The sequence below is a fragment of the Haliotis rufescens genome, unplaced genomic scaffold (assembly GCF_023055435.1).
Source record: "Haliotis rufescens isolate VD_foot unplaced genomic scaffold, xgHalRufe1.0.p SCAF_5, whole genome shotgun sequence".
Classification (NCBI taxonomy): Eukaryota; Metazoa; Mollusca; class Gastropoda; order Lepetellida; family Haliotidae; genus Haliotis; species Haliotis rufescens.
This window is the reverse complement of record NW_025964223.1, coordinates 1,727,602-1,742,214: the sequence shown is the minus strand read 5'-3', so window position 1 is coordinate 1,742,214 and position 14,613 is coordinate 1,727,602. Positions and strand designations below refer to the sequence as shown.

Genomic DNA, 14,613 nt, shown 5'->3' with positions numbered 1-14,613 from the left:
TTCACTGGCTTATGAAATGTCATAACTCAAACACTTTGACTGATTTGCTCAGATTCTTGGATCATGAAATTCCCTAGTCATTTTGAAATGACATTTATGCTGTTTGAATATATGAAAGCACATATCTTAAATGTTAATTTTGTGTTTTCAAGTCATAATTTATGAAATATTTACAAATCAATATAAGACTGTACATTGTACAATTAACAAACAGGAAAATATCCATCACCGTGACAACAGTAATGAAACACAAAACACAATACTGCAGTAGTTTAATACCTGATTTGAAACTCATATAAATGAGTATTTGAGAGAGCAGGCTTCAGATAGGCCAAGTCGACATTGATCAGGTTCTGTGGTGTAGTTCCTTCACTTGGTAGAGAGCACAGTGAGCCTCACATCAGCAGGCAGAGCAGGAGATACCTCATCCCTGCTCTAACCCAGTCTCATCCTACATCCAGACCTGGCACAGTGTTCCCTGCATCGTCAGTAACAGCAGTTGACGAGAGGAAGGTTACCGGAGACAATCAGCCCTACACTGAGGCAAGCTGGACCTTGTGTCCAATCTACAACCATGCAACCAGCAGCAATGCAGACATTGCCTGTATAATTATATGCGCAAATTTCTGTCAATTACCGTGGTAACGGTATGGGAGGCTGTGATATGTGCTAGTGCAAGAGTACAGCGTGAAGTGGCTGTTCAACAAGAGTGAGAGCACCTCACCTGGACTCGGTGTGTCAGCTACGATGGATCTTCAAATGGGTAATGGTGAATTTTGTATTTTCAGCTAACACCATTGCCGCAGGACCTTGAGTGGAACAGACGAGAGGAGTACTGTTTGAGCTGAGTGATTCTACAAGGCTTCTGCTTGCTTCTAGAAGCGGCCTTGGTGGCAGTGTTGTACGGATTATAATCAGTTAAGGTGTGGATGCATACTTCGTGGATTACCTGTGTTCTCGCTGAAGGTGTTAACAGTGCTTCGTTGTCAGGTGAGTACCGTGGACAGTACTGCGATTTGGTTGGCAGAAATGACCGGTGCTAATCTGATATGTTGTGTTGAAGTAGTATGCAGTCTCAGTTTCAGGATTGCATGCTGTCTATTTCAGCAGTGCTGTTAGGTGTGATTAGCCATAGATACAAGATAATATGGATCCCGACATGTTCTACACATGATGATTATTTACACAAACAGAATCACACAGTGTCCTTTCATGCCATACTGTTTTGGTAAAAATATGCAGGTTGAAATTTTGTCATTTTTAGCATATCATATATCCGATATCATATCATATTTGTGTTTTTCTTTCATGAAAACATTTTCTTTCATGTTTCCATATAATGGATATAGATGCATATATGCATTTTTGTTGTTTGTTCTTTAAACTTTAAATAAGAATTTCAAAAAATAGCTGTTTTGAAACAGTTTATTTCATAGTTTACTCCGCGTTGATCCAGATATGGGCGTGTGACTTCAGAGTGATATTGATTTCACTAGTACCTTATTCGACGTAATAAGCACCCAGGACGCTCTCAAAATTAGAAATTGGGGGCTCTTATTAGAACAGTATTTTGGTGAAAAAAAACAGAGTTGAAAGATAACTTTCGCGGTTTATGCTGACAGCCTGAAATGTTTATATACGACAGATATATTTTTCCAGAATTTAATTGCCCATAATTAAGGGTGCATATGACACACAAGTGCGTATTTTACACGAATAAATAAGTCTTATGTACATTGATCATTCGGAAGGGGTGCTAATTGGGATTGTTCACTAGCCAATATATTAATAAATATCGCCGTGGGCGCTTATTAGAGGGGGCGCTTAATACGTCGAATAAGGTATGTTTTCTCGAGGCAATGACTCATGTGATTAGTGCACACATGTTGCAAGCAGTTGTCCGACTATTCAATATTTACTTACAAAAATGTTCTTTACGTTGGTTAAATATCAATATACCTTCATTTATTGTGCGCAGTGTGTTGAGGTAAATTGACCATCTGTCCGTTGAGGCATGCGCACCATGGGACCTGCAGTTGAAAATTAAATTCTTAAATGGAAATATTTAATTATCACCATACAGTTTCCTGTGTACAGTTACTGAATCTGTCAAATTTGCACTTGTTCACCCATTGACTACTAGAACAATAAAATCAATACGGTATTCAGAAGAAATATCGGCTAAAAGCAGAGTCAGTGGCATGATACAGACTAAGTCATGTTTATGAATCACGGTTAAATAGTGATGATACCAGGTGTTCACGAGAAGGTGAGCATATCCTGACCCACCCATCACAAACACATGCAATGGCAAGTAAAGGAACTTAAAGCAGTAAATCCCTCAAGTCAGTCATGTCCTTGAAAACTGGGGAGAGATGAAACCTGATGTATGGTCCCCAAAAACAGTATGTGTGTGTTCTTGTATCCGACACATGTATGGTTCCATATTAGTAAACATTTAATAATAATACCGTATTCGACGTAATAAGCGCCCAGGGCGCTCTCAAAATTAGAAATAGGGGGCTCTTATTAGAATATTATTTTGGTGAAAAAAACAGAGTTAAAGGATAAATTTTGTGGTTTATGCTGACAGCCTGAAATGTTTATATACGACAGATATATTTTTCCATAATTTAATTGCCCATTATTAAGGGTGCATATAACACACGAGTGCGTATTATACGCGAATAAATAAGTTTTGTGTACATTGATCAATCGGAAGGGGTGCTAATTGGGATTGTTCACTAGCCAATATGTAAGCAAATATCGCCGTGGGCGCTTATTAGAGCGGGGCGCTTATTACGTTGAATACGGTAATAATAATAATAATAATAATAATAATAATTATAACTGCATTTTTCATTTTAATCTGTAAATAATAATAACAACAACAACAATAATGTAATAATGCTATATCTATAGTGCAAAATTCCACATCACTGAGTGACATGCTCAATGCGTAAACACAGCATATGTACATATATACAACAGATAGGATACTAAAAAATATAGACATTCAGTTGTAGCCTTCAAAAAGGTACGTTACAGATATCACGGATGTATGGTTCCATATCAATAAACATTTGATATCTTGTGACAGTTGTGTCAGAAATGTCAGGTTGTGATGGTAAATTTGGTATTCATTTAACAAGTCCACACCACACCAACAGTGCTAACATCATGGGATGGGCAGAATTCCAAGGGCGGCGGTTCGGCTGATGACGACTTTTTAAACATGATATGACATCCCCATTAACACCTGCAGCTCAAGTCTGGGGGGGGCTGTGTGGCTTACAAGATAAATGTTTGTTTTTTCGCTGTGTGTTTGTGAGACCCTCCTCTCCTCTATGGCATCACGTCATGTGATCCTGAGAGAGTGCAGCTGTAAAATGTCCCTCAAGGTGAGAACACGTATGGAGGGTTAGTAATCAATGAGGCGTAGTCTATCAATGATCGAGACATACATCGCATATGTTTCTTCTGTCCCCTGGGGAGTATCATTTTGTGCAATCTTCTAGCAATATCATTGCCGGGACAACAAGAACTAGCCTTGCTCCAAGGCTGTTCTGAAAGAAAAGTATAATTCTTATCATTTTTTTAATTTGAAGTTTACATGATATACGGCTACTGCGAGATTGACGTTCATAAGTGTATGACCAACACAATTTGACGTTCATACGTTTTTCACGTTCATACGTTTTTCACGAGACCCTGTTCTTGAAATGACGTAAACACTGACAGACTACTTCCACATTCCTGGGGGACCCCTGGGAATTCTCTAGCACGAATAAACACAGAAGCGTTTCACATCATTTAGACCCTTTAATCTTGAACTTAGCGTTTCCGCATACATTGGGATAAGTCGGAGAGTTGTATTGCATGTCCGTTCAAGGATATCCTTGCTACTACCCATCTTAGAGAACAAAACGTAGAAAAGCACATTCAAGCTGCCTTAGTACCGACTCGATCCTCAAGCACCGACGTTCATACAGTTTGTCCCTCACTCTATGAAGGTTCATACTCCAATGAACTCAGACAAAGTGAAAGCCAATTCTTAAGTGCAATCTTCCAGCAATATCATTGCTAGGACACCAAGAACTAGCCTTGCTCCAAGGCTGTACTGAAAGAAAAGTCCATAGATATGTAGTAATTCTATCTTCCTAATAGGCAAGTCCAGATATGTGGACAGAGCAAGACTCCAGTCTCTTATAAATAGGGACAACTTATTATTATTTAAACTAACAATTATTGACTTGTGCAAGTCTAACCAAGCTACAACACTGTTTTTAGCTTGTGGGTGTTGCTATTAGACAAACATTTCGTCCCCAAAATAAAGTTTTCTTATTTGAAAATATGTATCTACAGAATAAAACATAAAATTGGAATGGAACCCAGAACAAGAGTAATCATAGAGCTGAGGCAATCTAGACTTGCCAAACCTTTCTAGACTTGAGTTGGCTTCATTTCTTATTTTTTTCTGTAGGGTCTGGGAGACAAACCATGTTGTGATCAGTAACCTAACACTGCTGATGGATCAGAATGAACCAGGATAATTAATCAGTTTGTAATGTCCAAATTTTGTGTGTAGAAACAGAATGAGGATCAGTCAGTGTCTGCAGGAGGAGGATGTCATTAGTAGTGTTAAAACTGTTGTGTGCTGATTTAACAGTGTTGTGTTTACATCTGCTTGAGATTGTGACTAATCTGTACAGAAGACTTGCAATGAACATATCTCATCTTCTTTCATCTCCAGCATTCTTCCCTCTATCCTGATCTGATTAGTCCCTAGTGATATCCTTCCCTCCTCCACACACAATCTCCCCTCGCCACTCCTCCACACACAATCGCCCCTCCCCCCTTCTCCACACACAACATTCCACCCCTTTCCTCTTTCTCTCCCGTTATCATCGGCATCTACCGAACTCACTCACTCTGGCGTTGTCTGCCCTCTGTCCCTCCTCACAGATCCTGGCGACTCTGTTTCTTCTCAGTAGGTCTGAATACAATTCATTCTACCTGTGAAGAGCCGGAGTAGAATAGGTCTTCAGCAACCCATGCTTGCCTTAAAAGGTGACTATGCTTGTCATTAGAGGTGACTAATGGGATCGGGTGATCAGGCTCGCTGACTTAGTTGAAGCATGTCATCGATCCCAATTGCATGAATCGATGCTCATGATGTCAATCACTGGATCATCTGGTCCAGACTCGATTATTTACAGACTGTCGTCACATAGCTGGAATATTGTTGAGTGTGGCGTAAAATAACATCCCAACCAATCAACAATTCATTCACATTTGATGTTGAAACAGTTTTTAAAAACCAATACGTGATCGGTTCAACTTTCTGGCATCTGTCTCAATGTATGACCTTCACCCTTTCCCTGGACAATAGCCATGTGAAATCTGGTGTTATTGTTGTGTGAGAGTATTGTCACAGCCACTCAGTAGGAATAAATGTAGCCCCACATACACAGAACAGCTAAATTACTTAAACTGTTGCTTATAATAAAAGATTGGCATAATGCAACACCATATTCAGGGTTATTGGCTATATGATAATTTATCTGAGCTTTGAAGTTGGTACACCATTAACTTAATTACTGGCAGTGGTTCTGTCACCACTTAATTGAAATATTGGTGCCAGAACCCCTGCAGACTAGATTAGTTAATGAAACGGTTCATTCGTTAGACCCAACCTGTCAGCGTTCCCCTATTAGTGGGAAAGACATGGAAGGTGATTAACCCAATCAGTGAAGGTCAGGTCAAGGGTCACCAGGGTCACATGCAAGGGCAGATAATCACGACTCGTCAATGCTTCACATGTTTGTATTCCCCACATGCCTCAATATCACCCATAAATACCAATGCAGTCCCTCAGGGCTCAAACTATACCTGCTCAGATAAGGATACTATGATGTAGTTGTGATATTAGAACTTTAGAAGAATCCCATTTGTAACCCTAACCCAAAACCTCCCCCCTCTTCCCCAATCGTAATCTCAATCTCCAATCTTCTTCTAATCCCAATTAACCCAAACCACAACCACAACCACAACCACAACCACAACCACAACCATATCACAACCACAACCGCAACCGCAACCGCAACCGCAACCGCAACCGCAACCGCAACCACGAACACAAACACAACCACAACCACAACCCAACCACATCCACATCCACATCCACAACCACAACAACATCCCAACCATAACTGCTACCCCAACCGCAACCGCAACCGCAACCGCAACCACAACCATAACCACATCCGCAACCACATTCACATCCACAACCACATCCACATCCACAACCACATCCACATCCACAACCACAACCCAACCATAAGCACAACCGCAACCACATCCACAACCACATCCACATCCACATCCACAACAACCACATCCACATCCACAACCGCAACCACAACCACATCCACAACAACCACATCCACATCCACAACCACATCCACATCCACAACCACAACCCAACCATAACCACAACCGCAACCACATCCACATCCACAACAACCACATCCACATCCACAACAACCACATCCACAACCACAACCCCAGCCTCAACCCCAACCCCAACCCCAACCCCAACCATACATCCCCACACTGCCATGTCCCAGCTTCCATATCGATGCTCTACCACCCCAGTGTGGCCCTGTATTTGAGACCCGGAAAGCCTGCTCCACCATGCTGCTATGTTGAACACTGTGTCAGTTGTGAACATGAACCAGTTCACCTCACTCTGTCAGCACTAACAGTGTAGAGACAGTGTTATGCAATGGTTTGGTTTGGTTTGTTGTTTAACACCCCACTCAGCAATATTTCAGGTATATGACGGCAGTCTGTAAATAATCGAGTCTGGACCAGACAATCCAGTGATTAACAACATGAGCATCAATCCACGCAATTGGGACCGATGACATGCGTCAACCAAGTCAGCGAGCCTGACCACCCGATCCCGTTAGTCGCCTCTTACGACAAGCATAGTTGCCTTTTATGGCAAGCATGGGTTGCTGAAGACCTATTCTACCCCGGATCTTCAAGGGCCTGTTATGCAATAGCGAATACCAGAGTAATGGCTATGGTCGCATATAATAATATGAAAATAATACAGCTGACATACATCGTTTGAATTCATAATATTTTTGGAGTATAATGAAAAAACACTTATATTGTATATTATAGCAGTGAAACAAAGGTTCTATTTAATATGGTGCAGTACTCAGTGTCATAGACTAAGGGTCCAGGGTCCTAGTGATGCCTACGTATAGTTTGTAGATATAGATGTTTGCTGATATTGTATCTGAATCAAGGGACAAGATATATGTTACATTTTTAATCTTAGGATTTTTTACAAGAAACATATATTTTGGAGTTGAAGTTGAAACACTGATATATATTTTAATTGTATCTTTTAAAAACATTGGTTTTGGAGAACAGTGAAATACAGTGGTTTGTCTGACTTTTCCCCACGTGTTTGGCATTTATTCCAACATAGACATCAGAAAAAATGAATTCATTTGAAACAAAAATATATTTTCACATCATAAAGGTGATGCATTGCACATACAACCAGGAACCAGTCTAGAAAATCTTTCCTCCAGTGTGCATGCAACTATCACCATCTCCACCATGGGAATGAGAAATTGCTGTAAGGTTGTAAAGACTCCCTCAAGTTGAGTGTGTAGAGGACATATTCCTCTCTCAGACATGCAAAAACCATGAAAGCCATGTAATAAAATCTGATGGTGTATCTAAAATAACTTGCCCGCCTTCACCCCATCCTGGTGAGTCAAGGATGAAGCAGGTACAAAAGATGTGTATGTGTCCAGGGGGAGAGGGTTTCAGCTGTATTACATCCTCCACAGAATGTTTCACGTGAGGGGTATTTAAGAAACACTTCAAATATTTGCTTGCCTGTAATAGAGCCTGTTAATCCATTAACATCATACGTGACTAATGCGTTTGTGTTTTCTTTGCTATGCTGTCAGTAATAAACTACACAAGAAATGGTAGGAGTCTTGTTACATGCATAGTTTCTGTTGCAGCAGCTGTAGTAGCTGCAGCTGTAGCTGTTGTAGTTGTTTTAGCAGTGAGTGAGTATGGTTTAATGTCGCCTTTAGCAATATTCCGGCAATATCACGGCGGGGGACACCAGAAATGGGCTTCACACATTGTACCCATATCAGGAATCGAACCCGGGTCTTCGTCGTGATGAGCGAACGCTTTAACCACTAGGCTACTGACCGCCCCAGTTGTTTTCGTGCTAGTTACATTTGCTGTAGTTGCAGTTGCTACTGTTGCCATAGTTGTAGTTGTAGTTGCTGTAGTTGCTATAGTTGCTGTTGTGGCAGTTGCTACCTAGTTGCAGTAGGTAGACAGATTATGTAGTAATTATGTCCATATGCTACCGCCATGATAATGCAATATATCTGCCTCCATCTTGAACCACATAAAATTTACGACAAAGAGGCGAAACTCATGGCCGCCCACTTGGGGCTTGAAGTAGATCTGCTACTGATTGCTTTAAATATGGCCGTTTTACATGGGCTGTATGAAAACAGACAAATTGCCTCATTAGGCATCGTACATGCCAATCACTCCAAGATGAAAGCAGTTCCAACATGGCAGAGGGTGGTTACAGGTTGCAGGAAACAGATTCCTGCGGGTGCCAAGGTAAATACCTGGACAATTCCGGACAGATTGGAAGTAAATGTCTGTAGGCAGCTTGTATTTAATAACAATTAGCAGTCGAGGAAAAATCTATTTTATTGATAAAGGAAATAGAATGAAACAGTTACAGAAATTAATCGGCCAGCAAATAACCATATCTGTCAGTGATAAAACTGACAATAATTATCTGTTTTCAATGAAACATCTGAAGGTTATTGGCCTGTTTATTAACAATGAAACAGTGGGGTAGCCTAGTGGTTAAAGTGTTCGCTAGTCATGCCGAAGACCCAGGTTCGATTCCCCATGGGTACAAAGTGTCAAGCCTATTTCACCGTAGTTTTGCTTGAATATTGCTAAAAGTGGCATAAAATCATACTTATTCACTCACTAACTATGCAAGGAGTATTTCCATGTACATAATTCAGGACATTTCTAAATATTTCACCACTAGAATCAGTCCATAAGTCATGGCTTGGTTGATATTTATCTTGAAGACGGCCCCAGCAATGGCTGCAAGATTTCTGATGTATCACAAGGTGATATTTTCACTCACTCCCTTATTCACATCCTAAACATGGGTGACAAACAGATTTGTCGATCCCCCGTGAATAAGATTTTCAGTAATTCCTAACAGCTTGCTAATTATTCTTTGAGTTTATCCATGAATCCACCAGATTGTCCTCAGCATCCTCTTTGTCCTCCAGCATGGTTAGAGGACATTGTGCAAGGATATTCCTATAATTAAGGCTGTTCTCGCTGCAGGCAGTTTTACTCACCTACATAGTATGCCCACAGAATAACCGCTTCCACAAAACTTTCCAAAGCCAATTTCCTTAATTCTGTTGAAGGCCTGGCTTAGCTCCGATGTTACCACAGGGTAGAGCTGATCGGTGTAATTATTATCTCGTCTTTGTCTGGGAAGAAAGCTTAATCTGTCCCTTTCTACGGGACTTGGACAAGTTCATCCAATACAATCTGAGCAATATTTACCATGGTTGTTCTGGCACCAGAGAGGTGATTCTGGACTTAGACGCTCAAATTACCATGTTTTGCTGCTATGGCGATAATGCCATGCTATAGACTGAAAGCATTAGACTATTGCTGTGGTGATGATGAGGACGACACACAATGCGTGGAGAGTTTAGATGCCAAATTGGTATCTTCTTTTAAGAATCGTTGGCTAATTAAGTTTGATTGTTTCAAGGTTCTCTTGAAGATAAAATGGAACAGGTTGAAATGGAGGAATCGGAAATGGTTCGTCTACACTCGTCTAATTGCATGCTTATGTTAAGGGTTTCATTTTGGTGTTCGGGAACATTATTGCCGTTTTTAGCTCACCGCCTGAAAGATCAGAGAGTTTTGTCTTGGCTTGTTTTCTAACTTCTGTTCACCTGTTGTCTGTTGACTTTCGAATAATCTGACAAATTGGATGAAATGATGACCTTGAATGTCATCAAGATATGATTTATTAATAACATGAACATTAATATAATATGTTTTAGACTCATATCAAGAAGACAAAGTTTTATAATGAAAAATGGTTTTCTCAGAACCAACAAAGCCTAGCTAGCTGGAGTGCTGACTTAATTAGGATGATATTTGTAATCAAACCGGCCCACGAACATGGGACTAAAAAGCCGAAAGGGGATCAGATGGTTAACATGGCTTTTGCATACAGTAAACTACGGTTATAATGAACTCAAATGGACTACTGATCTAAGTTTGTTATATCCATAGTTCATTATAAGCATACAAACAACATCTATACAGCAAATGGCGGGACCAAAAATTAAGTTCGTAATATCCGTCAGTTCGTTATAAGCGTGTTCATTATAAACATATTTTACTGTATTTACATTCCTGGTCAGCATATAAGAGCTCTGGCATATGTTTGGTGAATTAATAAAACATTGCACTTGAATTTATTGTTTGGGTAGTTCATTCATAAAAAGGACCCGTGAAGATTCTGGGGTAGAATAGGCTTGCATGCTTGCCATAAAAGGCGACTATGCTTGTCATAAAAGGCAACTAACGGGATCGGGTGGTCAGGCTCGCTGACTTGGTTGATGCATGTCATCGTATCCCAATTGTGTGGATCGACGCTCATGATATTAATCACTGGATTGTCTTGTCCAGACTCGATTATTTGCAGACCGCCGTCATATAGCTGGAATATTGCTGAGTGCGGCATTAAACAACAAACCAACCAACCAACCAATCATTCATAAAAAATGTCATTATGTGGGTGTTTTCAGGTTGGCCTTCATTGATCCATCCCCCTTGGTTTGTCATATTAACCAGACTGCTGCCTTGGGCCAGTAACATCCGCCTACGGCCGGTGTATGTCTGTCATGCTGACCCTGAAACAAATATATCCGATACAGCCCATGCAAGTCTATAATGTTTAGCAAGTCTACATTTAGTCTCTCGGCTCCTTTTTATTATGTTTTATAACTATAATTTAACAACTGTTTTTTTTCTGTAAAATATGTTCATTTCTGAGACTAGATGTTAGTTTAGCCCGATGTGATCTTTGCGTTATTAAGAGGACAATTATTAATACTCCCATATTATAATATGGATATGATTTAGATTTTTTCATGGTTTATGGTTGTTTCACTGTTTAAAAATAAATAAAAATAAATAAATAAAATAAATATTGAAGAATCTCTGAGAAGCCACAATCTCAGTGGCGTGCCACTATGTTGTATTGACTTATTGAAAGTGCAAACCACGACACAAAAAGTAAAGTTTTCACTTCTCTGGAGATCTGGTGAAACATTACGTGTTTGTTTGTGGCCCCTTGCCTGGAAATCTGGGGTTGATGGGTAGACTAGAGTTCAAAGCATTCTGTGTCACATCAAATAGGTAGGTTTGATTCATCACATGGGTACAATGTGAGAGGCCCATTTCTGGTGTCCACTCACTCACTCACTCACTCACTCACTCACTCACTCACTCACTCACTCACTCACTCACTCACTCACTCACTCACTCACTCACTCACTCACTCACTACCTACTGACTCCTGCTGTTTAACAAGGGGACATACTATGTGGCTAATCCATGTTTAGTTGGCCCATACTAAACTAACAAGAGCCATTACAGCACTCAAACCATTCATGGACCAGTCTCCCTTCCTACGTCTCCAACTCCTTAACTAGGGGACATACAGACCCATTCATAGACCTGTCTCCCTTCCTACCATCTCCAACTCCTTAACAAGGGGACATACAGACCCATTCATAGACCTGTCTCCCTTCCTACCATCTCCAACTTCTTTCCAAGGGGACATACAGACCCATTCATAGACCGGTCTCCCTTCCTACCATCTCCAACTCCTTAACAAGGGGACATACAGACCCATTCATAGACCAGTCTCCCTTCCTACCATCTCCAACTCCTTAACAAGGGGACATACAGACCCATTCATAGACCAGTCTCCCTTCCTACGTCTCCAACTCCTTAACAAGGGGACATACAGACCCATTCACAGACCAGTCTCCCTTCCTACCATCTCCAACTCCTTAACTAGGGGACATACAGACCCATTCATAGACCTGTCTCCCTTCCTACCATCTCCAACTCCTTAACAAGGGGACATACAGACCCATTCATAGACCTGTCTCCCTTCCTACCATCTCCAACTTCTTTCCAAGGGGACATACAGACCCATTCATAGACCGGTCTCCCTTCCTACCATCTCCAACTCCTTAACAAGGGGACATACAGACCCATTCATAGACCAGTCTCCCTTCCTACCATCTCCAACTCCTTAACAAGGGGACATACAGACCCATTCATAGACGTGTCCCTTCCTACCATCTCCAACTCCTTAACAAGGGGACATACAGACCCATTCATAGACGTGTCCCTTCCTACCATCTCCAACTCCTTAACAAGGGGACATACAGACCCATTCATAGACCTGTCTCCCTTCCTACCATCTCCAACTCCTTAACTAGGGGACATACAGACCCATTCATGGACCATTCTCCCTTCCTACCATCTCCAACTCCTTAACACGGGGACATACAGACCCATTCATAGACCTGTCTCCCTTCCTACGTCTCCAACTCCTTAACAAGGGGACATACAGGCCCATTCATAGACGTGTCCCTTCCTACCATCTCCAACTCCTTAACAAGGGGACATACAGACCCATTCATAGACCAGTCTTCCTTCCTACGTCTCCAACTCCTTAACAAGGGGACATACAGACCCATTCATAGACCAGTCTCCCTTCCTACCGTCTCCAACTCCTTAACAAGGGGACATACAGACCCATTCATAGACCTGTCTCCCTTCCTACCATCTCCAACTCCTTAACAAGGGGACATACAGACCCATTCATAGACCAGTCTTCCTTCCTACGTCTCCAACTCCTTAACAAGGGGACATACAGACCCATTCATAGACCAGTCTCCCTTCCTACGTCTCCAACTCCTTACCAAGGGGACATACAGACCCATTCATAGACCAGTCTCCCTTCCTACCATCTCCAACTCCTTAACAAGGGGACATACAGACCCATTCACAGACCTGTCTCCCTTCCTACCATCTCCAACTCCTTAACTAGGGGACATACAGACCCATTCATAGACCAGTCTCCCTTCCTACCATCTCCAACTCCTTAACAAGGGGACATACAGACTCATTCATAGACCTGTCTCCCTTCCTACCATCTCCAACTCCTTAACAAGGGGACATACAGACCCATTCATAGACCAGTCTCCCTTCCTACCATCTCCAACTCCTTAACTAGGGGACATACAGACCCATTCATAGACCGGTCTCCCTTCCTACCATCTCCAACTCCTTAACAAGGGGACATACAGACCCATTCATAGACCTGTCTCCCTTCCTACCATCTCCAACTCCTTAACAAGGGGACATACAGACCCATTCATAGACCTGTCTCCCTTCCTACCATCTCCAACTCCTTAACAAGGGGACATACAGACCCATTCATAGACCTGTCTCCCTTCCTACCATCTCCAACTCCTTAACAAGGGGACATACAGACCCATTCATAGACCTGTCTCCCTTTCTACCATCTCCAACTCCTTAACAAGGGGACATACAGACCCATTCATAGACCAGTCTCCCTTCCTACCATCTCCAACTCCTTAACAAGGGGACATACAGACCCATTCATAGACCAGTCTCCCTTCCTTCCATCTCCAACTCCTTAACAAGGGGACATACAGACCCATTCATAGACCAGTCTCCCTTCCTACCATCTCCAACTCCTTAACAAGGGGACATACAGGCCCATTCATAGACCTGTCTCCCTTCCTACCATCTCCAACTCCTTAACAAGGGGACATACAGACCCATTCATAGACGTGTCCCTTCCTACCATCTCCAACTCCTTAACAAGGGGACATACAGACCCATTCATAGACTAGTCTCCCTTCCTTCCATCTCCAACTCCTTAACAAGGGGACATACAGACCCATTCATAGACCAGTCTCCCTTCCTACCATCTCCAACTCCTTAACACGGGGACATTCTGTGTTGCTTATACAGTGCGAGTGGTCCAGAAGCCTCTTGCCACATCAAAGTATGACAGTGTTGGGGCACCAAGACCTGTTGTGATGGAGGAAATTCAATTTGTACATGTGTTGAAATCCTGTCTGCAGTTATTGATTTGTGCTAAAAGTTGCTGGCAACTGGACCTTTCAGATGCTGCCATGTAGATGGCATTGGGATCAGATGAAAAAACTCAGATTAAAAATACACCTGGCCATCTTGGCAATGCTTGTGATTAGAACTTTTAAACCATTTCTTTAAGAGCCTGAGGTATAGAACTGGTGTCCATTTTATTGCAGCTATTCTAGGGGCAAAGTGTTGAGACCGGTTGTTGAAAATAAGCCCTGTTCCATAGTGAATCCATAACAGGCAAAGCCAGACACTGATGGCTAAACA

At 41.7% G+C, this 14,613-nt stretch overlaps 1 protein-coding gene across 7 annotated transcripts in view; it reads left to right on the top strand.

The window, feature by feature from the left end:
* The first annotated feature begins 381 nt into the window (after nt 1–381).
* LOC124111827 overlaps nt 382–14,613 on the top strand; it is a 229,313-nt gene continuing 215,081 nt past the window's right edge. For 5 of the 7 annotated variants that reach the window (XM_048384511.1, XM_048384508.1, XM_048384507.1 and 2 more), the window contains exon 1: nt 383–990. The gene's annotated coding sequence lies outside the window, so the exon portion shown is untranslated. Of the gene's footprint in view, nt 991–14,613 lie in introns of all 7 variants that reach the window. The other 2 variants (XM_048384512.1, XM_048384510.1) reach the window with 2 other exon arrangements.